The sequence below is a fragment of the Haliaeetus albicilla genome, chromosome W (assembly GCF_947461875.1).
Source record: "Haliaeetus albicilla chromosome W, bHalAlb1.1, whole genome shotgun sequence".
Lineage (NCBI taxonomy): Eukaryota > Metazoa > Chordata > Aves > Accipitriformes > Accipitridae > Haliaeetus > Haliaeetus albicilla.
Window position 1 is genome coordinate 30394460 of NC_091515.1, and position 26344 is coordinate 30420803.

Sequence of the window (26344 nt, forward strand, 5' to 3'; positions counted from 1 at the left end):
GTAGATTTCCCCCTTTCACTCGCCTCTCTCTTTTCCCTCTCATTCATCAACTCTCTCTCTTCACTCTCTCTTCACTGTCCTGTCTCTTTTCCCTGGACACTCTCTTTTCCCCCCGCTTGTCTCTTTCCCCTCTTTCCCCTCTCCTGTGTCGGTCACCTCACTTCATTCGGTGTGTAGATTTCCCGCTTTCACTAGCCTCTCTCTTTCCCCTCTCATTCATCAACGCTGTCTTTTCACTCTCTCTTCCCAGTCATGTCTATTTTCCCTGGACACTCTCTTTTCCCTCTTTTCCCCGGCTTGTCTCTTTCCCCTATTTCCCCTCTCCTGTGTCTGTCACCTCACTTCATTCGGTGTGTAGATTTCCCACTTTCACTCGCCTCTCTCTTTTCCTTCTCATTCATCAACTCTCTCTCTTCACTCTCTCTTCCCAGTCATGTCTCTTTTCCCTGGAATTTCTCTTTTCCCTCTTTTCCTCTGTTTGTCTCTTTCCCCTCTCCTGTGTCGGTCACCTCTCTTCATTCGGTGTGTAGATTTCCCACTTTCACTCGCCTCTCTCTTTTCCCTCTCTTTTCATCAACTCTGTCTTTTCACTCTCTCCTCCCTGTCCTGTCTCTTTTCCCTGGACACTCTCTTTTCCCTCTTTTCCCCGGCTTGTCTCTTTCCCCTCTTTCCCCTCTCCTGTGTCTGTCACCTCTCTTCACTCGGTGTCTAATTTCCCCACTTTCACTCGCCTCTCTCTTTTCCCTCTCATTCCTGAAATCTCTCTTTTCCCTTGCCTGTCGTTTTTCCCTCTTTTGCCTATTCTCCATGAACTCTTCCCACTTTACCCTCACCAGTCACTTTCCCCTGCTTTCCCTCAACTCCCTCTTTTCCAACTTTTCCCTCGCTTGTCTCTTTTCCCTGTTTCCCCTCGCCTGTCTCTCTCACCTCTGTTCTCTCGGCGTTCTTTTCCCCCGCTTTCACTCGCCTTCCTCTATTCCCTCCCTTTCCTCCAATCTCTCTTTTCCCTTTCTCTTCACTGCCCTGTGTCTTTTCCCTGGACTCTCTCTTTTCCCCGGCTTGTCTCTTTCCCCTATTTCCCCTCTCCTGTGTCGGTCACCTCTCTTCACTCGGTGTGTAAATTTCCCACTTTCTCTCGCCTCTCTCTTTCCCCTCTCATTCATCAACTCTGTCTTTTCACTCTCTCTTCCCAGTCATGTCTCTTTTCCCTGGACACTCTCTTTTCCCTCTTTTCCCCGGCTTGTCTCTTTCCCCTATTTCCCCTCTCCTGTGTCTGTCACCTCACTTCATTCGGTGTGTAGATTTCCCACTTTCACTCGCCTCTCTCTTTTCCTTCTCATTCATCAACTCTCTCTCTTCACTCTCTCTTCCCTGTCCTGTCTCATTTCCCTGGACACTCTCTTTTCCCTCTTTTCCTCTGTTTGTCTCTTTCCCCTCTCCTGTGTCGGTCACCTCTCTTCATTCGGTGTGTAGATTTCCCACTTTCACTCGCCTCTCTCTTTTCCCTCTCTTTTCATCAACTCTGTCTTTTCACTCTCTCTTCCCACTCATGTCTCTTTTCCCTGGACACTCTCTTTTCCCTCTTTTCCCCTGCTTGTCTCTTTCCCCTCTTTCCCCTCTCCTGTGTCTGTCACCTCTCTTCATTCGGTGTGTAGATTTCCCGCTTTCACTCGCCTCTCTCTTTTCCCTCTCATTCATCAACTGTCCCTTTTCACTCTGTCTTCCCAGTCATGTCTCTTTTCCCTGGAACTTCTCTTTTCCCTCTTTTCCCCGGCTTGTCTCTTTCCCCTCTTTCCCCTCTCCTGTGTCGGTCACCTCTCTTCATTCGGTGTGTAGATTTCCCACTTGCACTCGCCTCTCTCTTTTCCCTCTCTTTTCATCAACTCTGTCTTTTCACTCTCTCTTCCCAGTCATGTCTCTTTTCCCTGGACACTCTCTTTTCCCTCTTTTCCCCTGCTTGTCTCTTTCCCCTCTTTCCCCTCTCCTGTGTCTGTCACCTCACTTCATTCGGTGTGTAGATTTCCCGCTTTCACTCGCCTCTCTCTTTTCCCTCTCATTCATCAACTCTGTCTTTTCACTCTGTCTTCCCAGTCATGTCTCTTTTGCCTGGAATTTCTCTTTTCCCTCTTTTCCTCTGTTTGTCTCTTTCCCCTCTTTCCCCTCTCCTGTGTATGTCACCTCTCTTCACTCGGTGTCTACTTTTCCGCGCTTTCACTCGCCTCTCTCTTTTCCCTCTCATTCATCAACTCTCTCTCTTCACTCTCTCCTCCCTGTCCTGTCTCTTTTCCCTGGACACTCTCTTTTCCCCGGCTTGTCTCTTTCCCCTCTTTCCCCTCTCCTGTGTCTGTCACCTCTCTTCATTCGGTGTGTAGATTTCCCACTTTCACTCGCCTCTCTCTTTTCCCTCTCATTCATCAACTCTCTCTATCTTCACTCTCTCTTCCCTGTCCTGTCTCTTTTCCCTGGACACTCTCTTTTCCCTCTTTTCCTCTGTTTGTCTCTTTCCCCTCTTTCCCCTCACCTGTGCCTGTCACCTCTCTTCATTCGGTGTGTAGATTTCCCCCTTTCACTCGCCTCTCTCTTTTCCCTCTCATTCATCAACTCTCTCTCTTCACTCTCTCTTCACTGTCCTGTCTCTTTTCCCTGGACACTCTCTTTTCCCCCCGCTTGTCTCTTTCCCCTCTTTCCCGTCTCCTGTGTCTTTCACCTCTCTTCACTCGGTGTCTACTTTTCCCTTCTTTCACTCGCCTCTCTCTTTTCCCTCTCATTCATCAACTCTGTATTTTCACTCTCTCTTCCCAGTCATGTCTCTTTTCCCTGGAATTTCTCTTTTCCCTCTTTTCCTCTGTTTGACTCTTTCCCCTCTTTCCCCTCTCCTGTGTCTGTCACCTCACTTCATTCGGTGTGTAGATTTCCCACCTTCACTCGCCTCGCCTCTCTCTTTTCCCTCTCATTCATCAACTCTCTCTCTTCACTCTCTCCTCCCTGTCCTGTCTCTTTTCCCTGGACACTCTCTTTTCCCCGGCTTGTCTCTTTCCCCTCTTTCCCCTCTCCTGTGTCTGTCACCTCTCTTCATTCGGTGTGTAGATTTCCCACTTTCACTCGCCTCTCTCTTTCCCCTCTCAGCCATCAACACTATCTTTTCACTCTCTCTTCCCTGTCCTGTCTCTTTTCCCTGGACACTCTCTTTTCCCCGGACACTCTCTTTTCCCCGGCTTGTCTCTTTCCCCTCTTTCCCCTCTCCTGCGTCTGTCACCTCTCTTCACTCGGTGTCTAATTTCCCCACTTTCACTCGCCTCTCTCTTTTCCCTCTCATTCCTGAAATCTCTCTTTTCCCTTGCCTGTCGCTTTTCCCTCTTTTGCCTATTCTCCATGAACTCTTCCCTCTTTAGCCTCACCTGTCACTTTCCCCTGCTTTCCCTCAACTCCCTCTTTTCCAACTTTTCCCTCTCTTGTCTCTTTTTCCTGTTTCCCCTCGCCTGTCTCTCTCACCTCTGTTCCCTCAGCGTTCTTTTCCCCCGCTTTCACTCTCCTTCCTCTATTCCCTCCCTTTCCTCCACTTTCTCTTTTCCCTCTCTCTTCACTGTCCTGTCTCTTTTCCCTGGACTCTCTCTTTTCCCCGGCTTGTCTCTTTCCCCTCTTTCCCCTCTCCTGTGTCTGTCACCTCTCTTCACTCGGTGTCTAATTTTCCCTTCTTTCACTCGCCTCTCTCTTTTCCCTCTCATTCATCAACTCTCTCTCTTCACTCTCTCCTCCCTGTCCTGTCTCTTTTCCCTGGACACTCTCTTTTCCCCGGCTTGTCTCTTTCCCCTCTTTCCCCTCTCCTGTGTCTGTCACCTCTCTTCATTCGGTGTGTAGATTTCCCACTTTCACTCGCCTCTCTCTTTTCCCTCTCTTTCATCAACTCTCTCTATCTTCACTCTCTCTTCCCTGTCCTGTGTCTTTTCCCTGGACACTCTCTTTTCCCTCATTTCCCCTGCTTGTCTCTTTCCCCTATTTCCCCTCTCCTGTGCCTGTCACCTCTCTTCATTCGGTGTGTAGATTTCCCACTTTCACTCGCCTCTCTCTTTTCCCTCTCATTCATCAACTCTCCCTTTTCACTCTCTCTTCCCTGTCCTGTCTCTTTTCCCTGGAATTTCTCTTTTCCCTCTTTTCCTCTGTTTGTCTCTTTCCCCTCTTTCCCCTCTCCTGTGTTGGTCACTTCTCTTCATTCGGTGTGTAGATTTCCCACTTCCACTCGCCTCTCTCTTTTCCCTCTCATTCATCAACTCTCTCTCTTCACTCTCTCTTCCCTGTCCTGTCTCTTTTCCCTGGACACTCTCTTTTCCGTCATTTCCCCGGCTTGTCTCTTTCCCCTCTTTCCCCTCTCCTGTGTCGGTCACCTCTCTTCATTCGGTGTGTAGATTTCCCACTTTCACTCGCCTCTCTTTTTTCCCTCTCATTCATCCACTCTCTCTCTTCACTCTCTCTTCCCAGTCATGTCTCTTTTCCCTGGAATTTCTCTTTTCCCTCTTTTCCCCGGCTTGTCTCTTTCCCCTCTTTCCCCTCTCCTGTGTCTGTCACCTCACTTCATTCGGTGTGTAGATTTCCCACTTTCACTCGCCTCTCTCTTTTCCGTCTCATTCATCAACTCTCTCTCTTCACTCTCTCCTCCCTGTCCTGTCTCTTTTCCCTGGACACTCTCTTTTCCCCGGCTTGTCTCTTTCCCCTCTTTCCCCTCTCCTGTGTCTGTCACCTCTCTTCACTCGGTGTCTACTTTTCCCCGCTTTCACTCGCCTCTCTCTTTTCCCTCTCATTCATCAACTCTCTCTATCTTCACTCTCTCTTCCCTGTCCTGTGTCTTTTCCCTGGAATTTCTCTTTTCCCTCTTTTCCCCGGCTTGTCTCTTTCCCCTATTTCCCCTCTCCTGTGCCTGTCACCTCTCTTCATTCGGTGTGTAGATTTCCCACTTTCACTCGCCTCTCTCTTTTCCCTCTCATTCCTGAAATCTCTGTTTTCCCTTGCCTGTCGCTTTTCCCTCTTTTGCCTTTCCTCCATGAACTCTTCCCTCTTCACCCTCACCAGTCACTTTCCCCTGCTTTCCCTCAAGTCCTTCTTTTCCACCTTTTCCCTCGCTTGTCTCTTTTCCCTGTTTCCCCTCGCCTGTCTCTCTCACCTCTGTTCTCTCGGCGTTCTTTTCCCCCACTTTCACTCTCCTTCCTCTATTCCCTCCCTTTCCTCCACTCTCTCTTTTCCCTCTCTCTTCACTGTCCTGTCTCTTTTCCCTGGACTCTCTCTTTCCCCCCCGCTTGTCTCTTTCCCCTCTTTCCCGTCTCCTGTGTCTTTCACCTCTCTTCAATCGGTGTCTACTTTTCCCTTCTTTCACTCGCCTCTCTCTTTTCCCTCTCCTTCATCAACTCTGTATTTTCACTCTCTCTTCCCAGTCATGTCTCTTTTCCCTGGAATTTCTCTTTTCCCTCTTTTCCTCTGTTTGACTCTATCCCCTCTTTCCCCTCTCCTGTGTCTGTCACCTCACTTCATTCGGTGTGTAGATTTCCCACCTTCACTCGCCTCGCCTCTCTCTTTTCCCTCTCATTCATCAACTCTCTCTCTTCACTCTCTCCTCCCTGTCCTGTCTCTTTTCCCTGGACACTCTCTTTTCCCCGGCTGGTCTCTTTCCCCTCTTTCCCCTCTCCTGCGTCTGTCACCTCTCTTCATTCGCTGTGTAGATTTCCCACTTTCACTCGCCTCTCTCTTTTCCCTCTCATTCATCAACTCTCTCTCTTCACTCTCTCCTCCCTGTCCTGTCTCTTTTCCCTGGACACTCTCTTTTCCCCGGACACTCTCTTTTCCCCGGCTTGTCTCTTTCCCCTCTTTCCCCTCTCCCGTGTCTGTCACCTCTCTTCACTCGGTGTCTACTTTTCCCCGCTTTCACTCGCCTCTCTCTTTTCCCTCTCATTCATCAACTCTCTCTCTTCACTCTCTCCTCCCTGTCCTGTCTCTTTTCCCTGGACACTCTCTTTTCCCCGGCTTGTCTCTTTCCCCTCTTTCCCCTCTCCTGTGTCTGTCACCTCTCTTCACTCGGTGTCTACTTTTCCCCGCTTTCACTCGCCTCTCTCTTTTCCCTCTCATTCATCAACTCTCTCTATCTTCACTCTCTCTTCCCTGTCCTGTGTCTTTTCCCTGGAATTTCTCTTTTCCCTCTTTTCCCCGGCTTGTCTCTTTCCCCTATTTCCCCTCTCCTGTGCCTGTCACCTCTCTTCATTCGGTGTGTAGATTTCCCACTTTCACTCGCCTCTCTCTTTTCCCTCTCATTCCTGAAATCTCTGTTTTCCCTTGCCTGTCGCTTTTCCCTCTTTTGCCTTTCCTCCATGAACTCTTCCCTCTTCACCCTCAGCAGTCACTTTCCCCTGCTTTCCCTCAAGTCCCTCTTTTCCACCTTTACCCTCGCTTGTCTCTTTTCCCTGTTTCCCCTCGCTTGTCTCTCTCACCTCTGTTCTCTCGGCGTTCTTTTCCCCCGCTTTCACTCTCCTTCCTCTATTCCCTCCCTTTCCTCCACTCTCTCTTTTCCCTCTCTCTTCACTGTCCTGTCTCTTTTCCCTGGACTCTCTCTTTCCCCCCCGCTTGTCTCTTTCCCCTCTTTCCCGTCTCCTGTGTCTTTCACCTCTCTTCACTCGGTGTCTACTTTTCCCTTCTTTCACTCGCCTCTCTCTTTTCCCTCTCATTCATCAACTCTGTATTTTCACTCTCTCTTCCCTGTCCTGTCTCTTTTCCCTGGAACTTCCCTTTTCCCTCTTTTCCTCTGTTTGACTCTTTCCCCTCTTTCCCCTCTCCTGTGTCTGTCACCTCACTTCATTCGGTGTGTAGATTTCCCACCTTCACTCGCCTCGCCTCTCTCTTTTCCCTCTCATTCATCAACTCTCTCTCTTCACTCTATCCTCCCTGTCCTGTCTCTTTTCCCTGGACACTCTCTTTTCCCCGGCTTGTCTCTTTCCCCTCTTTCCCCTCTCCTGTGTCTGTCACCTCTCTTCATTCGGTGTGTAGATTTCCCACTTTCACTCGCCTCTCTCTTTTCCCTCTCATTCATCAACTCTCTCTATCTTCACTCTCTATTCCCTGTCCTGTGTCTTTTCCCTGGACACTCTCTTTTCCCTCATTTCCCCTGCTTGTCTCTTTCCCCTATTTCCCCTCTCCTGTGTCGGTCACCTCTCTTCATTCGGTGTGTAGATTTCCCACTTTCACTCGCCTCTCTCTTTTCCCTCTCATTCATCAACTCTCCCTTTTCACTCTCTCTTCCCTGTCCTGTCTCTTTTCCCTGGAATTTCTCTTTTCCCTCTTTTCCCCGGCTTGTCTCTTTCCCCTCTTTCCCCTCTCCTGTGTCTGTCACCTCACTTCATTCGGTGTGTAATTTTCCCACTTTCACTCGCCTCTCTCTTTTCCCTCTCATTCATCCACTCTCTCTCTTCACTCTCTCTTCCCAGTCATGTCTCTTTTCCCTGGAATTTCTCTTTTCCCTCTTTTCCCCGGCTTGTCTCTTTCCCCTCTTTCCCCTCTCCTGTGTCTGTCACCTCACTTCATTCGGTGTGTAGATTTCCCACTTTCACTCGCCTCTCTCTTTTCCGTCTCATTCATCAACTCTCTCTCTTCACTCTCTCCTCCCTGTCCTGTCTCTTTTCCCTGGACACTCTCTTTTCCCCGGCTTGTCTCTTTCCCCTCTTTCCCCTCTCCTGTGTCTGTCACCTCTCTTCACTCGGTGTCTACTTTTCCCCGCTTTCACTCGCCTCTCTCTTTTCCCTCTCATTCATCAACTCTCTCTATCTTCACTCTCTCTTCCCTGTCCTGTGTCTTTTCCCTGGAATTTCTCTTTTCCCTCTTTTCCCCGGCTTGTCTCTTTCCCCTATTTCCCCTCTCCTGTGCCTGTCACCTCTCTTCATTCGGTGTGTAGATTTCCCACTTTCACTCGCCTCTCTTTTTTCCCTCTCATTCCTGAAATCTCTGTTTTCCCTTGCCTGTCGCTTTTCCCTCTTTTGCCTTTCCTCCATGAACTCTTCCCTCTTCACCCTCAGCAGTCACTTTCCCCTGCTTTCCCTCAAGTCCTTCTTTTCCACCTTTTCCCTCGCTTGTCTCTTTTCCCTGTTTCCCCTCGCCTGTCTCTCTCACCTCTGTTCTCTCGGCGTTCTTTTCCCCCACTTTCACTCTCCTTCCTCTATTCCCTCCCTTTCCTCCACTCTCTCTTTTCCCTCTCTCTTCACTGTCCTGTCTCTTTTCCCTGGACTCTCTCTTTCCCCCCCGCTTGTCTCTTTCCCCTCTTTCCCGTCTCCTGTGCCTGTCACCTCTCTTCACTCGGTGTCTACTTTTCCCTGCTTTCACTCGCCTCTCTCTTTCCCCTCTCATTCATCAACTCTGTCTTTTCACTCTCTCTTCCCAGTCATGTCTCTTTTCCCTGGAATTTCTCTTTTCCCTCTTTTCCTCTGTTTGACTCTATCCCCTCTTTCCCCTCTCCTGTGTCTGTCACCTCACTTCATTCGGTGTGTAGATTTCCCACCTTCACTCGCCTCGCCTCTCTCTTTTCCCTCTCATTCATCAACTCTCTCTCTTCACTCTCTCCTCCCTGTCCTGTCTCTTTTCCCTGGACACTCTCTTTTCCCCTGCTTGTCTCTTTCCCCTCTTTCCCCTCTCCTGCGTCTGTCACCTCTCTTCATTCGCTGTGTAGATTTCCCACTTTCACTCGCCTCTCTCTTTTCCCTCTCATTCATCAACTCTCTCTCTTCACTCTCTCCTCCCTGTCCTGTCTCTTTTCCCTGGACACTCTCTTTTCCCCGGACACTCTCTTTTCCCCGGCTTGTCTCTTTCCCCTCTTTCCCCTCTCCCGTGTCTGTCACCTCTCTTCACTCGGTGTCTACTTTTCCCCGCTTTCACTCGCCTCTCTCTTTTCCCTCTCATTCATCAACTCTCTCTCTTCACTCTCTCCTCCCTGTCCTGTCTCTTTTCCCTGGACACTCTCTTTTCCCCGGCTTGTCTCTTTCCCCTCTTTCCCCTCTCCTGTGTCTGTCACCTCTCTTCACTCGGTGTCTACTTTTCCCCGCTTTCACTCGCCTCTCTCTTTTCCCTCTCATTCATCAACTCTCTCTATCTTCACTCTCTCTTCCCTGTCCTGTGTCTTTTCCCTGGAATTTCTCTTTTCCCTCTTTTCCCCGGCTTGTCTCTTTCCCCTATTTCCCCTCTCCTGTGCCTGTCACCTCTCTTCATTCGGTGTGTAGATTTCCCACTTTCACTCGCCTCTCTCTTTTCCCTCTCATTCCTGAAATCTCTGTTTTCCCTTGCCTGTCGCTTTTCCCTCTTTTGCCTTTCCTCCATGAACTCTTCCCTCTTCACCCTCAGCAGTCACTTTCCCCTGCTTTCCCTCAAGTCCCTCTTTTCCACCTTTACCCTCGCTTGTCTCTTTTCCCTGTTTCCCCTCGCTTGTCTCTCTCACCTCTGTTCTCTCGGCGTTCTTTTCCCCCGCTTTCACTCTCCTTCCTCTATTCCCTCCCTTTCCTCCACTCTCTCTTTTCCCTCTCTCTTCACTGTCCTGTCTCTTTTCCCTGGACTCTCTCTTTCCCCCCCGCTTGTCTCTTTCCCCTCTTTCCCGTCTCCTGTGTCTTTCACCTCTCTTCACTCGGTGTCTACTTTTCCCTTCTTTCACTCGCCTCTCTCTTTTCCCTCTCATTCATCAACTCTGTATTTTCACTCTCTCTTCCCTGTCCTGTCTCTTTTCCCTGGAACTTCCCTTTTCCCTCTTTTCCTCTGTTTGACTCTTTCCCCTCTTTCCCCTCTCCTGTGTCTGTCACCTCACTTCATTCGGTGTGTAGATTTCCCACCTTCACTCGCCTCGCCTCTCTCTTTTCCCTCTCATTCATCAACTCTCTCTCTTCACTCTATCCTCCCAGTCCTGTCTCTTTTCCCTGGACACTCTCTTTTCCCCGGCTTGTCTCTTTCCCCTCTTTCCCCTCTCCTGTGTCTGTCACCTCTCTTCATTCGGTGTGTAGATTTCCCACTTTCACTCGCCTCTCTCTTTTCCCTCTCATTCATCAACTCTCTCTATCTTCACTCTCTCTTCCCTGTCCTGTGTCTTTTCCCTGGACACTCTCTTTTCCCTCATTTCCCCTGCTTGTCTCTTTCCCCTATTTCCCCTCTCCTGTGCCTGTCACCTCTCTTCATTCGGTGTGTAGATTTCCCACTTTCACTCGCCTCTCTCTTTTCCCTCTCATTCCTGAAATCTCTGTTTTCCCTTGCCTGTCGCTTTTCCCTCTTTTGCCTTTCCTCCATGAACTCTTCCCTCTTCACCCTCAGCAGTCACTTTCCCCTGCTTTCCCTCAAGTCCTTCTTTTCCACCTTTTCCCTCGCTTGTCTCTTTTCCCTGTTTCCCCTCGCCTGTCTCTCTCACCTCTGTTCTCTCGGCGTTCTTTTCCCCCACTTTCACTCTCCTTCCTCTATTCCCTCCCTTTCCTCCACTCTCTCTTTTCCCTCTCTCTTCACTGTCCTGTCTCTTTTCCCTGGACTCTCTCTTTCCCCCCCGCTTGTCTCTTTCCCCTCTTTCCCGTCTCCTGTGTCTTTCACCTCTCTTCACTCGGTGTCTACTTTTCCCTTCTTTCACTCGCCTCTCTCTTTTCCCTCTCCTTCATCAACTCTGTATTTTCACTCTCTCTTCCCAGTCATGTCTCTTTTCCCTGGAATTTCTCTTTTCCCTCTTTTCCTCTGTTTGACTCTATCCCCTCTTTCCCCTCTCCTGTGTCTGTCACCTCACTTCATTCGGTGTGTAGATTTCCCACCTTCACTCGCCTCGCCTCTCTCTTTTCCCTCTCATTCATCAACTCTCTCTCTTCACTCTCTCCTCCCTGTCCTGTCTCTTTTCCCTGGACACTCTCTTTTCCCCGGCTGGTCTCTTTCCCCTCTTTCCCCTCTCCTGCGTCTGTCACCTCTCTTCATTCGCTGTGTAGATTTCCCACTTTCACTCGCCTCTCTCTTTTCCCTCTCATTCATCAACTCTCTCTCTTCACTCTCTCCTCCCTGTCCTGTCTCTTTTCCCTGGACACTCTCTTTTCCCCGGACACTCTCTTTTCCCCGGCTTGTCTCTTTCCCCTCTTTCCCCTCTCCCGTGTCTGTCACCTCTCTTCACTCGGTGTCTACTTTTCCCCGCTTTCACTCGCCTCTCTCTTTTCCCTCTCATTCATCAACTCTCTCTCTTCACTCTCTCCTCCCTGTCCTGTCTCTTTTCCCTGGACACTCTCTTTTCCCCGGCTTGTCTCTTTCCCCTCTTTCCCCTCTCCCGTGTCTGTCACCTCTCTTCACTCGGTGTCTACTTTTCCCCGCTTTCACTCGCCTCTCTCTTTTCCCTCTCATTCATCAACTCTCTCTCTTCACTCTCTCCTCCCTGTCCTGTCTCTTTTCCCTGGACACTCTCTTTTCCCCGGCTTGTCTCTTTCCCCTCTTTCCCCTCTCCTGTGTCTGTCACCTCTCTTCACTCGGTGTCTACTTTTCCCCGCTTTCACTCGCCTCTCTCTTTTCCCTCTCATTCATCAACTCTCTCTATCTTCACTCTCTCTTCCCTGTCCTGTGTCTTTTCCCTGGAATTTCTCTTTTCCCTCTTTTCCCCGGCTTGTCTCTTTCCCCTATTTCCCCTCTCCTGTGCCTGTCACCTCTCTTCATTCGGTGTGTAGATTTCCCACTTTCACTCGCCTCTCTCTTTTCCCTCTCATTCCTGAAATCTCTGTTTTCCCTTGCCTGTCGCTTTTCCCTCTTTTGCCTTTCCTCCATGAACTCTTCCCTCTTCACCCTCAGCAGTCACTTTCCCCTGCTTTCCCTCAAGTCCTTCTTTTCCACCTTTTCCCTCGCTTGTCTCTTTTCCCTGTTTCCCCTCGCCTGTCTCTCTCACCTCTGTTCTCTCGGCGTTCTTTTCCCCCACTTTCACTCTCCTTCCTCTATTCCCTCCCTTTCCTCCACTCTCTCTTTTCCCTCTCTCTTCACTGTCCTGTCTCTTTTCCCTGGACTCTCTCTTTCCCCCCCGCTTGTCTCTTTCCCCTCTTTCCCGTCTCCTGTGTCTTTCACCTCTCTTCAATCGGTGTCTACTTTTCCCTTCTTTCACTCGCCTCTCTCTTTTCCCTCTCCTTCATCAACTCTGTATTTTCACTCTCTCTTCCCAGTCATGTCTCTTTTCCCTGGAATTTCTCTTTTCCCTCTTTTCCTCTGTTTGACTCTATCCCCTCTTTCCCCTCTCCTGTGTCTGTCACCTCACTTCATTCGGTGTGTAGATTTCCCACCTTCACTCGCCTCGCCTCTCTCTTTTCCCTCTCATTCATCAACTCTCTCTCTTCACTCTCTCCTCCCTGTCCTGTCTCTTTTCCCTGGACACTCTCTTTTCCCCGGCTGGTCTCTTTCCCCTCTTTCCCCTCTCCTGCGTCTGTCACCTCTCTTCATTCGCTGTGTAGATTTCCCACTTTCACTCGCCTCTCTCTTTTCCGTCTCATTCATCAACTCTCTCTCTTCACTCTCTCCTCCCTGTCCTGTCTCTTTTCCCTGGACACTCTCTTTTCCCCGGACACTCTCTTTTCCCCGGCTTGTCTCTTTCCCCTCTTTCCCCTCTCCCGTGTCTGTCACCTCTCTTCACTCGGTGTCTACTTTTCCCCGCTTTCACTCGCCTCTCTCTTTTCCCTCTCATTCATCAACTCTCTCTCTTCACTCTCTCCTCCCTGTCCTGTCTCTTTTCCCTGGACACTCTCTTTTCCCCGGCTTGTCTCTTTCCCCTCTTTCCCCTCTCCTGTGTCTGTCACCTCTCTTCACTCGGTGTCTACTTTTCCCCGCTTTCACTCGCCTCTCTCTTTTCCCTCTCATTCATCAACTCTCTCTATCTTCACTCTCTCTTCCCTGTCCTGTGTCTTTTCCCTGGAATTTCTCTTTTCCCTCTTTTCCCCGGCTTGTCTCTTTCCCCTATTTCCCCTCTCCTGTGCCTGTCACCTCTCTTCATTCGGTGTGTAGATTTCCCACTTTCACTCGCCTCTCTCTTTTCCCTCTCATTCCTGAAATCTCTGTTTTCCCTTGCCTGTCGCTTTTCCCTCTTTTGCCTTTCCTCCATGAACTCTTCCCTCTTCACCCTCAGCAGTCACTTTCCCCTGCTTTCCCTCAAGTCCTTCTTTTCCACCTTTTCCCTCGCTTGTCTCTTTTCCCTGTTTCCCCTCGCCTGTCTCTCTCACCTCTGTTCTCTCGGCGTTCTTTTCCCCCACTTTCACTCTCCTTCCTCTATTCCCTCCCTTTCCTCCACTCTCTCTTTTCCCTCTCTCTTCACTGTCCTGTCTCTTTTCCCTGGACTCTCTCTTTCCCCCCCGCTTGTCTCTTTCCCCTCTTTCCCGTCTCCTGTGTCTTTCACCTCTCTTCAATCGGTGTCTACTTTTCCCTTCTTTCACTCGCCTCTCTCTTTTCCCTCTCCTTCATCAACTCTGTATTTTCACTCTCTCTTCCCAGTCATGTCTCTTTTCCCTGGAATTTCTCTTTTCCCTCTTTTCCTCTGTTTGACTCTATCCCCTCTTTCCCCTCTCCTGTGTCTGTCACCTCACTTCATTCGGTGTGTAGATTTCCCACCTTCACTCGCCTCGCCTCTCTCTTTTCCCTCTCATTCATCAACTCTCTCTCTTCACTCTCTCCTCCCTGTCCTGTCTCTTTTCCCTGGACACTCTCTTTTCCCCTGCTTGTCTCTTTCCCCTCTTTCCCCTCTCCTGCGTCTGTCACCTCTCTTCATTCGCTGTGTAGATTTCCCACTTTCACTCGCCTCTCTCTTTTCCCTCTCATTCATCAACTCTCTCTCTCTTCACTCTCTCCTCCCTGTCCTGTCTCTTTTCCCTGGACACTCTCTTTTCCCCGGACACTCTCTTTTCCCCGGCTTGTCTCTTTCCCCTCTTTCCCCTCTCCCGTGTCTGTCACCTCTCTTCACTCGGTGTCTACTTTTCCCCGCTTTCACTCGCCTCTCTCTTTTCCCTCTCATTCATCAACTCTCTCTCTTCACTCTCTCCTCCCTGTCCTGTCTCTTTTCCCTGGACACTCTCTTTTCCCCGGCTTGTCTCTTTCCCCTCTTTCCCCTCTCCTGTGTCTGTCACCTCTCTTCACTCGGTGTCTACTTTTCCCCGCTTTCACTCGCCTCTCTCTTTTCCCTCTCATTCATCAACTCTCTCTATCTTCACTCTCTCTTCCCTGTCCTGTGTCTTTTCCCTGGAATTTCTCTTTTCCCTCTTTTCCCCGGCTTGTCTCTTTCCCCTATTTCCCCTCTCCTGTGTCTGTCACCTCTCTTCATTCGGTGTGTAGATTTCCCACTTTCACTCGCCTCTCTCTTTTCCCTCTCATTCATCAACTCTCTCTATCTTCACTCTCTCTTCCCTGTCCTGTGTCTTTTCCCTGGACACTCTCTTTTCCCTCATTTCCCCTGCTTGTCTCTTTCCCCTATTTCCCCTCTCCTGTGCCTGTCACCTCTCTTCATTCGGTGTGTAGATTTCCCACTTTCACTCGCCTCTCTCTTTTCCCTCTCATTCATCAACTCTCCCTTTTCACTCTCTCTTCCCTGTCCTGTCTCTTTTCCCTGGAATTTCTCTTTTCCCTCTTTTCCCCGGCTTGTCTCTTTCCCCTCTTTCCCCTCTCCTGTGTCTGTCACCTCACTTCATTCGGTGTGTAATTTTCCCACTTTCACTCGCCTCTCTCTTTTCCCTCTCATTCATCAACTCTCTCTCTTCACTCTCTCCTCCCTGTCCTGTCTCTTTTCCCTGGACACTCTCTTTTCCCCGGACACTCTCTTTTCCCCGGCTTGTCTCTTTCCCCTCTTTCCCCTCTCCTGTGTCTGTCACCTCTCTTCACTCGGTGTCTAATTTCCCCACTTTCACTCGCCTCTCTCTTTTCCCTCTCATTCCTGAAATCTCTGTTTTCCCTTGCCTGTCGCTTTTCCCTCTTTTGCCTTTTCTCCATGAACTCTTCCCTCTTTACCCTCAGCAGTCACTTTCCCCTGCTTTCCCTGAACTCCCTCTTTTCCACCTTTTCCCTCGCTTGTCTCTTTTCCCTGTTTCCCCTCGCCTGTCTCTCTCACCTCTGTTCTCTCAGCGTTCTTTTCCCCCGCTTTCACTCGCCTTCCTCTATTCCCCCCCTTTCCTCCACTCTCTCTTTTCCCTCTCTCTTCACTGTCCTGTGTCTTTTCCCTGGACTCTCTCTTTTCCCCCACTTGTCTCTTTCCCCTCTTTCCCCTCTCCTGTGTCTGTCACCTCTCTTCACTCGGTGTCTACTTTTCCCCACTTTCACTCGCCTCTCTCTTTTCCCTCTCATTCATCAACTCTCTCTCTCTTCACTCTCTCTTCCCTGTCCTGTCTCTTGTCCCTGGACACTCTATTTTTGACACTCTCTTTCCCCCTGCTTGTCTCTTTCCCCTATTTCCCCTCTCCTGTGCCTGTCACCTCTCTTCATTTGGTGTGTAGATTTCCCACTACCACTCGCCTCTCTCTTTTCCCTCTCATTCATCAACTCTCTCTCTTCACTCTCTCTTCCCTGTCCTGTCTCTTTCCCCTGGACACTCTCTTTTCCCTCTTTTCCCCTGCTTGTCTCTTTCCCCTCTTTCCCCTCTCCTGTGTCGGTCACCTCTCTTCATTCGGTGTGTAAATGTCCCACTTTCTCTCGCCTCTCTCTTTCCCCTCTCATTCATCAACTCTCTCTTTTCACTCTCTCTTCCCAGTCATGTCTCTTTTCCCTGGACACTCTCTTTTCCCTCTTTTCCCCTGCTTGTCTCTTTCCCCTATTTCCCCTCTCCTGTGTCTGTCACCTCTCTTCACTCGGTGTCTACTTTCCCCCGCTTTCACTCGCCTCTCTCTTTTCCCTCTCATTCATCAACTCTCCCTATCTTCACTCTCTCTTCCCTGTCCTGTGTCTTTTCCCTGGACACTCTCTTTTCCCTCATTTCCCCTGCTTGTCTCTTTCCCCTATTTCCCCTCTCCTGTGCCTGTCACCTCTCCTCATTCGGTGTGTAGATTTCCCACTTTCACTCGCCTCTCTCTTTTCCCTCTCATTCATCAACTCTCCCTTTTCACTCTCTCTTCCCTGTCCTGTCTCTTTTCCCTGGAATTTCTCTTTTCCCTCTTTGCCCCTGCTTGTCTCTTTCCCCTCTTTCCCCTCTCCCGTGTCTGTCAGCTCACTTCATTCGGTGTGTAGATTTCCCACTTTCACTCGCCTCTCTCTTTCCCCTCTCATTCATCAGCTCTCCCTTTTCACTCTCTCTTCCCTGTCCTGTCTCTTTTCCCTGGAACTTCCCTTTTCCCTCTTTTCCTCTGTTTGTGTCTTTCCCCTCTTTCCCCTCTCCTGTGCCTGTCACCTCTCTTCATTCGGTGTGTAGATTTCCCACTTCCACTCGCCTCTCTCTTTTCCCTCTCATTCATCAACTCTCTCTCTTCACTCTCTCTTCCCTGTCCTGTCTCTTTTCCCTGGACACTCTATTTTCCCTCTTTTCCCCGGCTTGTCTCTTTCCCCTATTTCCCCTCTCCTGTGCCTGTCACCTCTCTTCACTCGCTGTGTAAATGTCCAACTTTCTCTCGCCTCTCTCTTTCCCCTCTCATTCATCAACTCTCTCTTTTCACTCTCTCTTCCCAGTCAAGTCTCTTTTCTCTGGACACTCTCTTTTCCCCGGACACTCTCTTTTCCCCGCCTTGTCTCTTTGCCCTCTTTCACCTCTCCTGTGCCTGTCACCTCTCTTAACTCGGTGTCTACTTTTCCCTGCTTTCACTCGCCTCTCTCTTTCCCCTCTCATTCATCAACTCTGTCTTTTCACTCTCTCTTCCCAGTCATGTCTCTTTTCCCTGGAATTTCTCTTTTCCCTCTTTTCATCTGTTTGTCTCTTTCCCCTCTTTCCCCTCTCCTGTGTCGGTCACCTCTCTTCATTCGGTGTGTAGATTTCCCACTTTCACTCGCCTCTCTCTTTTCCGTCTCATTCATCAACTCTCTCTCTTCACTCTCTCCTCCCTGTCCAGTCTCTTTTCCAAGAACACTCTCTTTTCCCCTGCTTGTCTCTTTCCCCTATTTCCCCTCTCCTGTGCCTGTCACCTCTCTTCATTCGGTGTGTAGATTTCCCACTTTCTCTCGCCTCTCTCTTTTACCTCTCATTCATCAACTCTCTCTTTTCACTCTCTCTTCCCAGTCATGTATCTTTTCTCTGGACACTCTCTTTTCCCCGGACACTCTCTTTTCCCCGGCTTGTCTCTTTCCCCTCTTTCCCCTCTCCTGTGTCGTCACCTCACTTCACTCGGTGTGTAGATTTCCCACTTTCACTCGCCTCTCTCTTTTCCGTCTCATTCATCAACTCTCTCTCTTCACTCTCTCCTCCCTGTCCTGTCTCTTTTCCCTGGACACTCTCTTTTCCCCGGCTTGTCTCTTTCCCCTCTTTCCCCTCTCCTGTGTCTGTCACCTCTCTTCACTCGGTGTCTACTTTTCCCCGCTTTCACTCGCCTCTGTCTTTTCCCTCTCATTCATCAACTCTCTCTATCTTCACTCTCTCATCCCTGTCCTGTGTCTTTTCCCTGGACACTCTCTTTTCCCTCTTTTCCCCGGCTTGTCTCTTTCCCCTATTTCCCCTCTCCTGTGCCTGTCACCTCTCTTCATTCGGTGTGTAGATTTCCCACTTTCACTCGCCTCTCTTTTTTCCCTCTCATTCCTGAAATCTCTGTTTTCCCTTGCCTGTCGCTTTTCCCTCTTTTGCCTTTTCTCCATGAACTCTTCCCTCTTTACCCTCAGCAGTCACTTTCCCCTGCTTTCCCTGAACTCCCTCTTTTCCACCTTTTCCCTCGCTTGTCTCTTTTCCCTGTTTCCCCTCGCCTGTCTCTCTCACCTCTGTTCTCTCGGCGTTCTTTTCCCCGCTTTCACTCGCCTTCCTCTATTCCCTCCCTTTCCTCCACTCTCTCTCTTCCCTCTCTCTTCACTGTCCTGTCTCTTTTCCCTGGACTCTCTCTTTTCCCCCACTTGTCTCTTTCCCCTCTTTCCCCTCTCCTGTGTCTGTCAGCTCACTTCATTCGGTGTGTAGATTTCCCACTTTCTCTCGCCTCTCTCTTTTCCCTCTCATTCATCAGCTCTCCCTTTTCACTCTCTCTTCACTGTCCTGTCTCTTTTCCCTGGAACTTCTCTTTTCCCTCTTTTCCTCTGTTTGTCTCTTTCCCCTATTTCCCCTCTCCTGTGCCTGTCACCTCTCTTCACTCGCTGTGTAAATGTCCAACTTTCTCTGGCCTCTCTCTTTCCCCTCTCATTCATCAACTCTCTCTTTTCACTCTCTCTTCCCAGTCATGTCTCTTTTCTCTGGACACTCTCTTTTCCCCGGACACTCTCTTTTCCCCGGCTTGTCTCTTTCCCCTCTTTCCCCTCTCCTGTGCCTGTCACCTCTCTTCACTCGGTGTCTACTTTTCCCTGCTTTCACTCGCCTCTCTCTTTCCCCTCTCATTCATCAACTCTGTCTTTTCACTCTCTCTTCCCAGTCATGTCTCTTTTCCCTGGAATTTCTCTTTTCCCTCTTTTCCCCGGCTTGTCTCTTTCCCCTCTTTCCCCTCTCCCGTGTCTGTCAGCTCACTTCATTCGGTGTGTAGATTTCCCACTTTCACTCGCCTCTCTCTTTCCCCTCTCATTCATCAACTCTCTCTCTTCACTGTCTCCTCCCTGTCCTGTCTCTTTTCCCTGGACACTCTCTTTTCCTCTGTTTGTCTCTTTCCCCTCTTTCCCCACTCCTGTGTATGTCACCTCTCTTCACTCGGTGTCTACTTTTCCCCGCTTTCACTCGCCTCTCTCTTTTCCCTCTCATTCATCAACTCTCTCTATCTTCACTCTCTCTTCCCTGTCCTGTGTCTTTTCCCTGGACACTCTCTTTTCCCTCATTTCCCCTGCTTGTCTCTTTCCCCTCTTTCCCCTCTCCTGTGCCTGTCACCTCTCTTCATTCGGTGTGTAGATTTCCCACTTTCACTCGCCTCTCTCTTTTCCCTCTCATTCATCAACTCTCCCTTTTCACTCTCTCTTCCCTGTCCTGTCTCTTTTCCCTGGAATTTCTCTTTTCCCTCTTTTCCTCTGTTTGTCTCTTTCCCCTCTTTCCCCTCTCCTGTGTCGGTCACCTCTCTTCATTCGGTGTCTACTTTTCCCCGCTTTCACTCGCCTCTCTCTTTCCCCTCTCATTCATCAACTCTCTCTATCTTCACTCTCTCTTCCCTGTCCTGTCTCTTTTCCCTGGAATTTCTCTTTTCCCTCTTTTCCTCTGTTTGTCTCTTTCCCCTCTTTCCCCTCTCCTGTGTCGGTCACCTCTCTTCATTGGGTGTGTAGATTTCCCCCTTCCACTCGCCTCTCTCTTTTCCCTCTCATTCATCAACTCTCTCTCTTCACTCTCTCTTCCCTGTCCTGTCTCTTGTCCCTGGACACTCTCTTTTCCCTCTTTTCCCCTTCTTGTCTCTTTCCCCTCTGTCCCCTCTCCTGTGTCGGTCACCTCTCTTCATTCGGTGTGTAAATTTCCCACTTCCTCTCGCCTCTCTCTTTCCCGTCTCATTCATCAACTCTCTCTTTTCACTCTCTCTTCCCAGTCATGTCTCTTTTCTCTGGACACTCTCTTTTCCCCGGACACTCTCTTTTCCCCGGCTTCTCTCTTTCCCCTCTTTCCCCTCTCCTGTGTCTGTCACCTCTCTTCACTCGGTGTGTAGATTTCCCACTTTCACTCGCCTCTCTCTTTCCCCTCTCATTCATCAACTCTGTCTTTTCACTCTCTCTTCCCAGTCATGTCTCTTTTCCCTGGAATTTCTCTTTTCCCTCTTTTCCTCTGTTTGTCTCTTTCCCCTCTTTCCCCTCTCCTGTGTCGGTCACCTCTCTTCACTCGGTGTCTACTTTTCCCTGCTTTCACTCGCCTCTCTCTTTCCCCTCTCATTCATCAACTCTCTCTCTTCACTCTCTCCTCCCTGTCCTGTCTCTTTTCCCTGGACACTCTCTTTTCCCCGGACACTCTCTTTTCCCCAGCTTGTCTCTTTCCCCTCTTTCCCCTCTCCTGTGTCTGTCACCTCTCCTCACTCGGTGTCTACTTTTCCCCGCTTTCACTCGCCTCTCTCTTTTCCCTCTCATTCATCAACTCTCTCTCTTCACTCTCTCTTCCCTGTCCTGTCTCTTTTCCCTGGACACTCTATTTTCCCTCATTTCCCCGGCTTGTCTCTTTCCCCTATTTCCCCTCTCCTGTGCCTGTCACCTCTCTTCATTCGGTGTGTAGATTTCCCACTTCCACTCGCCTCTCTCTTTTCCCTCTCATTCATCAACTCTCCCTTTTCACTCTCTCTTCCCTGTCCTGTCTCTTTTCCCTGGAATTTCTCTTTTCCCTCTTTTCCTCTGTTTGTCTCTTTCCCCTCTTTCCCCTCTCCTGTGTCGGTCACCTCTCTTCATTCGGTGTTTAGATTTCCCACTTCCACTCGCCTCTCTCTTTTCCCTCTCATTCATCAACTCTCTCTCTTCACTCTCTCTTCCCTGTCCTGTCTCTTGTCCCTGGACACTATCTTTTCCCACTTTTCCCCTGCTTGTCTCTTTCCCCTCTTTCCCCTCTCCTGTGTCGGTCACCTCTCTTCATTCGGTGTGTAAATTTCCCACTTCCTCTCGCCTCTCTCTTTCCCCTCTCATTCATCAACTCTCTCTTTTCGCTCTCTCTTCCCAGTCATGTCTCTTTTCTCTGGACACTCTCTTTCCCCCGGACACTCTCTTTTCCCCGGCTTGTCTCTTTGCCCTCTATCCCCTCTCCTGTGTCTGTCACCTCTCTTCACTCGGTGTCTACTTTTCCCTGCTTTCACTCGCCTCTCTCTTTCCCCTCTCATTCATCAACTCTGTCTTTTCACTCTCTCTTCCCAGTCATGTCTCTTTTCCCTGGAATTTCTCTTTTCCCTCTTTTCCCCGGCTTGTCTCTTTCCCCTCTTTCCCCTCTCCCGTGTCTGTCAGCTCACTTCATTCGGTGTGTAGATTTCCCACTTTCACTCGCCTCTCTCTTTCCCCTCTCATTCATCAACTCTCTCTCTTCACTCTCTCCTCCCTGTCCTGTCTCTTTTCCCTGGACACTCTCTTTTCCCCGGCTTGTCTCTTTCCCCTCTTTCCCCTCTCCTGTGTCTGTCACCTCTCTTCACTCGGTGTCTACTTTCCCCCGCTTTCACTCGCCTCTCTCTTTTCCCTCTCATTCATCAACTCTCTCTATCTTCACTCTCTCTTCCCTGTCCTGTGTCTTTTCCCTGGAATTTCTCTTTTCCCTCTTTTCCCCGGCTTGTCTCTTTCCCCTATTTCCCCTCTCCTGTGCCTGTCACCTCTCTTCATTCGGTGTGTAGATTTCCCACTTTCACTCGCCTCTCTCTTTTCCCTCTCATTCCTGAAATCTCTGTTTTCCCTTGCCTGTCGCTTTTCCCTCTTTTGCCTTTCCTCCATGAACTCTTCCCTCTTCACCCTCAGCAGTCACTTTCCCCTGCTTTCCCTCAAGTCCCTCTTTTCCACCTTTACCCTCGCTTGTCTCTTTTCCCTGTTTCCCCTCGCTTGTCTCTCTCACCTCTGTTCTCTCGGCGTTCTTTTCCCCCGCTTTCACTCTCCTTCCTCTATTCCCTCCCTTTCCTCCACTCTCTCTTTTCCCTCTCTCTTCACTGTCCTGTCTCTTTTCCCTGGACTCTCTCTTTCCCCCCCGCTTGTCTCTTTCCCCTCTTTCCCGTCTCCTGTGTCTTTCACCTCTCTTCACTCGGTGTCTACTTTTCCCTTCTTTCACTCGCCTCTCTCTTTTCCCTCTCATTCATCAACTCTGTATTTTCACTCTCTCTTCCCTGTCCTGTCTCTTTTCCCTGGAACTTCCCTTTTCCCTCTTTTCCTCTGTTTGACTCTTTCCCCTCTTTCCCCTCTCCTGTGTCTGTCACCTCACTTCATTCGGTGTGTAGATTTCCCACCTTCACTCGCCTCGCCTCTCTCTTTTCCCTCTCATTCATCAACTCTCTCTCTTCACTCTATCCTCCCTGTCCTGTCTCTTTTCCCTGGACACTCTCTTTTCCCCGGCTTGTCTCTTTCCCCTCTTTCCCCTCTCCTGTGTCTGTCACCTCTCTTCATTCGGTGTGTAGATTTCCCACTTTCACTCGCCTCTCTCTTTTCCCTCTCATTCATCAACTCTCTCTATCTTCACTCTCTCTTCCCTGTCCTGTGTCTTTTCCCTGGACACTCTCTTTTCCCTCATTTCCCCTGCTTGTCTCTTTCCCCTATTTCCCCTCTCCTGTGCCTGTCACCTCTCTTCATTCGGTGTGTAGATTTCCCACTTTCACTCGCCTCTCTCTTTTCCCTCTCATTCATCAACTCTCCCTTTTCACTCTCTCTTCCCTGTCCTGTCTCTTTTCCCTGGAATTTCTCTTTTCCCTCTTTTCCCCGGCTTGTCTCTTTCCCCTCTTTCCCCTCTCCTGTGTCTGTCACCTCACTTCATTCGGTGTGTAATTTTCCCACTTTCACTCGCCTCTCTCTTTTCCCTCTCATTCATCCACTCTCTCTCTTCACTCTCTCTTCCCAGTCATGTCTCTTTTCCCTGGAATTTCTCTTTTCCCTCTTTTCCCCGGCTTGTCTCTTTCCCCTCTTTCCCCTCTCCTGTGTCTGTCACCTCACTTCATTCGGTGTGTAGATTTCCCACTTTCACTCGCCTCTCTCTTTTCCGTCTCATTCATCAACTCTCTCTCTTCACTCTCTCCTCCCTGTCCTGTCTCTTTTCCCTGGACACTCTCTTTTCCCCGGCTTGTCTCTTTCCCCTCTTTCCCCTCTCATGTGTCTGTCACCTCTCTTCACTCGGTGTCTACTTTTCCCCGCTTTCACTCGCCTCTCTCTTTTCCCTCTCATTCATCAACTCTCTCTATCTTCACTCTCTCTTCCCTGTCCTGTGTCTTTTCCCTGGAATTTCTCTTTTCCCTCTTTTCCCCGGCTTGTCTCTTTCCCCTATTTCCCCTCTCCTGTGCCTGTCACCTCTCTTCATTCGGTGTGTAGATTTCCCACTTTCACTCGCCTCTCTCTTTTCCCTCTCATTCCTGAAATCTCTGTTTTCCCTTGCCTGTCGCTTTTCCCTCTTTTGCCTTTCCTCCATGAACTCTTCCCTCTTCACCCTCAGCAGTCACTTTCCCCTGCTTTCCCTCAAGTCCTTCTTTTCCACCTTTTCCCTCGCTTGTCTCTTTTCCCTGTTTCCCCTCGCCTGTCTCTCTCACCTCTGTTCTCTCGGCGTTCTTTTCCCCCACTTTCACTCTCCTTCCTCTATTCCCTCCCTTTCCTCCACTCTCTCTTTTCCCTCTCTCTTCACTGTCCTGTCTCTTTTCCCTGGACTCTCTCTTTCCCCCCCGCTTGTCTCTTTCCCCTCTTTCCCGTCTCCTGTGTCTTTCACCTCTCTTCAATCGGTGTCTACTTTTCCCTTCTTTCACTCGCCTCTCTCTTTTCCCTCTCCTTCATCAACTCTGTATTTTCACTCTCTCTTCCCAGTCATGTCTCTTTTCCCTGGAATTTCTCTTTTCCCTCTTTTCCTCTGTTTGACTCTATCCCCTCTTTCCCCTCTCCTGTGTCTGTCACCTCACTTCATTCGGTGTGTAGATTTCCCACCTTCACTCGCCTCGCCTCTCTCTTTTCCCTCTCATTCATCAACTCTCTCTCTTCACTCTCTCCTCCCTGTCCTGTCTCTTTTCCCTGGACACTCTCTTTTCCCCTGCTTGTCTCTTTCCCCTCTTTCCCCTCTCCTGCGTCTGTCACCTCTCTTCATTCGCTGTGTAGATTTCCCACTTTCACTCGCCTCTCTCTTTTCCCTCTCATTCATCAACTCTCTCTCTTCACTCTCTCCTCCCTGTCCTGTCTCTTTTCCCTGGACACTCTCTTTTCCCCGGACACTCTCTTTTCCCCGGCTTGTCTCTTTCCCCTCTTTCCCCTCTCCCGTGTCTGTCACCTCTCTTCACTCGGTGTCTACTTTTCCCTGCTTTCACTCGCCTCTCTCTTTCCCCTCTCATTCATCAACTCTCTCTCTTCACTCTCTCCTCCCTGTCCTGTCTCTTTTCCCTGGACACTCTCTTTTCCCCGGCTTGTCTCTTTCCCCTCTTTCCCCTCTCCTGTGTCTGTCACCTCTCTTCACTCGGTGTCTACTTTTCCCCGCTTTCACTCGCCTCTCTCTTTTCCCTCTCATTCATCAACTCTCTCTATCTTCACTCTCTCTTCCCTGTCCTGTGTCTTTTCCCTGGAATTTCTCTTTTCCCTCTTTTCCCCGGCTTGTCTCTTTCCCCTATTTCCCCTCTCCTGTGCCTGTCACCTCTCTTCATTCGGTGTGTAGATTTCCCACTTTCACTCGCCTCTCTCTTTTCCCTCTCATTCCTGAAATCTCTGTTTTCCCTTGCCTGTCGCTTTTCCCTCTTTTGCCTTTCCTCCATGAACTCTTCCCTCTTCACCCTCAGCAGTCACTTTCCCCTGCTTTCCCTCAAGTCCCTCTTTTCCACCTTTACCCTCGCTTGTCTCTTTTCCCTGTTTCCCCTCGCTTGTCTCTCTCACCTCTGTTCTCTCGGCGTTCTTTTCCCCCGCTTTCACTCTCCTTCCTCTATTCCCTCCCTTTCCTCCACTCTCTCTTTTCCCTCTCTCTTCACTGTCCTGTCTCTTTTCCCTGGACTCTCTCTTTCCCCCCCGCTTGTCTCTTTCCCCTCTTTCCCGTCTCCTGTGTCTTTCACCTCTCTTCACTCGGTGTCTACTTTTCCCTTCTTTCACTCGCCTCTCTCTTTTCCCTCTCATTCATCAACTCTGTATTTTCACTCTCTCTTCCCTGTCCTGTCTCTTTTCCCTGGAACTTCCCTTTTCCCTCTTTTCCTCTGTTTGACTCTTTCCCCTCTTTCCCCTCTCCTGTGTCTGTCACCTCACTTCATTCGGTGTGTAGATTTCCCACCTTCACTCGCCTCGCCTCTCTCTTTTCCCTCTCATTCATCAACTCTCTCTCTTCACTCTATCCTCCCAGTCCTGTCTCTTTTCCCTGGACACTCTCTTTTCCCCGGCTTGTCTCTTTCCCCTCTTTCCCCTCTCCTGTGTCTGTCACCTCTCTTCATTCGGTGTGTAGATTTCCCACTTTCACTCGCCTCTCTCTTTTCCCTCTCATTCATCAACTCTCTCTATCTTCACTCTCTCTTCCCTGTCCTGTGTCTTTTCCCTGGACACTCTCTTTTCCCTCATTTCCCCTGCTTGTCTCTTTCCCCTATTTCCCCTCTCCTGTGCCTGTCACCTCTCTTCATTCGGTGTGTAGATTTCCCACTTTCACTCGCCTCTCTCTTTTCCCTCTCATTCATCAACTCTCCCTTTTCACTCTCTCTTCCCTGTCCTGTCTCTTTTCCCTGGAATTTCTCTTTTCCCTCTTTTCCCCGGCTTGTCTCTTTCCCCTCTTTCCCCTCTCCTGTGTCTGTCACCTCACTTCATTCGGTGTGTAATTTTCCCACTTTCACTCGCCTCTCTCTTTTCCCTCTCATTCATCAACTCTCTCTCTTCACTGTCTCCTCCCTGTCCTGTCTCTTTTCCCTGGACACTCTCTTTTCCCCGGACACTCTCTTTTCCCCGGCTTGTCTCTTTCCCCTCTTTCCCCTCTCCTGTGTCTGTCACCTCTCTTCACTCGGTGTCTAATTTCCCCACTTTCACTCGCCTCTCTCTTTTCCCTCTCATTCCTGAAATCTCTGTTTTCCCTTGCCTGTCGCTTTTCCCTCTTTTGCCTTTTCTCCATGAACTCTTCCCTCTTTACCCTCAGCAGTCACTTTCCCCTGCTTTCCCTGAACTCCCTCTTTTCCACCTTTTCCCTCGCTTGTCTCTTTTCCCTGTTTCCCCTCGCCTGTCTCTCTCACCTCTGTTCTCTCAGCGTTCTTTTCCCCCGCTTTCACTCGCCTTCCTCTATTCCCCCCCTTTCCTCCACTCTCTCTTTTCCCTCTCTCTTCACTGTCCTGTGTCTTTTCCCTGGACTCTCTCTTTTCCCCCACTTGTCTCTTTCCCCTCTTTCCCCTCTCCTGTGTCTGTCACCTCTCTTCACTCGGTGTCTACTTTTCCCCACTTTCACTCGCCTCTCTCTTTTACCTCTCATTCATCAACTCTCTCTCTCTTCACTCTCTCTTCCCTGTCCTGTCTCTTGTCCCTGGACACTCTATTTTTGACACTCTCTTTCCCCCTGCTTGTCTCTTTCCCCTATTTCCCCTCTCCTGTGCCTGTCACCTCTCTTCATTTGGTGTGTAGATTTCCCACTACCACTCGCCTCTCTCTTTTCCCTCTCATTCATCAACTCTCTCTCTTCACTCTCTCTTCCCTGTCCTGTCTCTTTCCCCTGGACACTCTCTTTTCC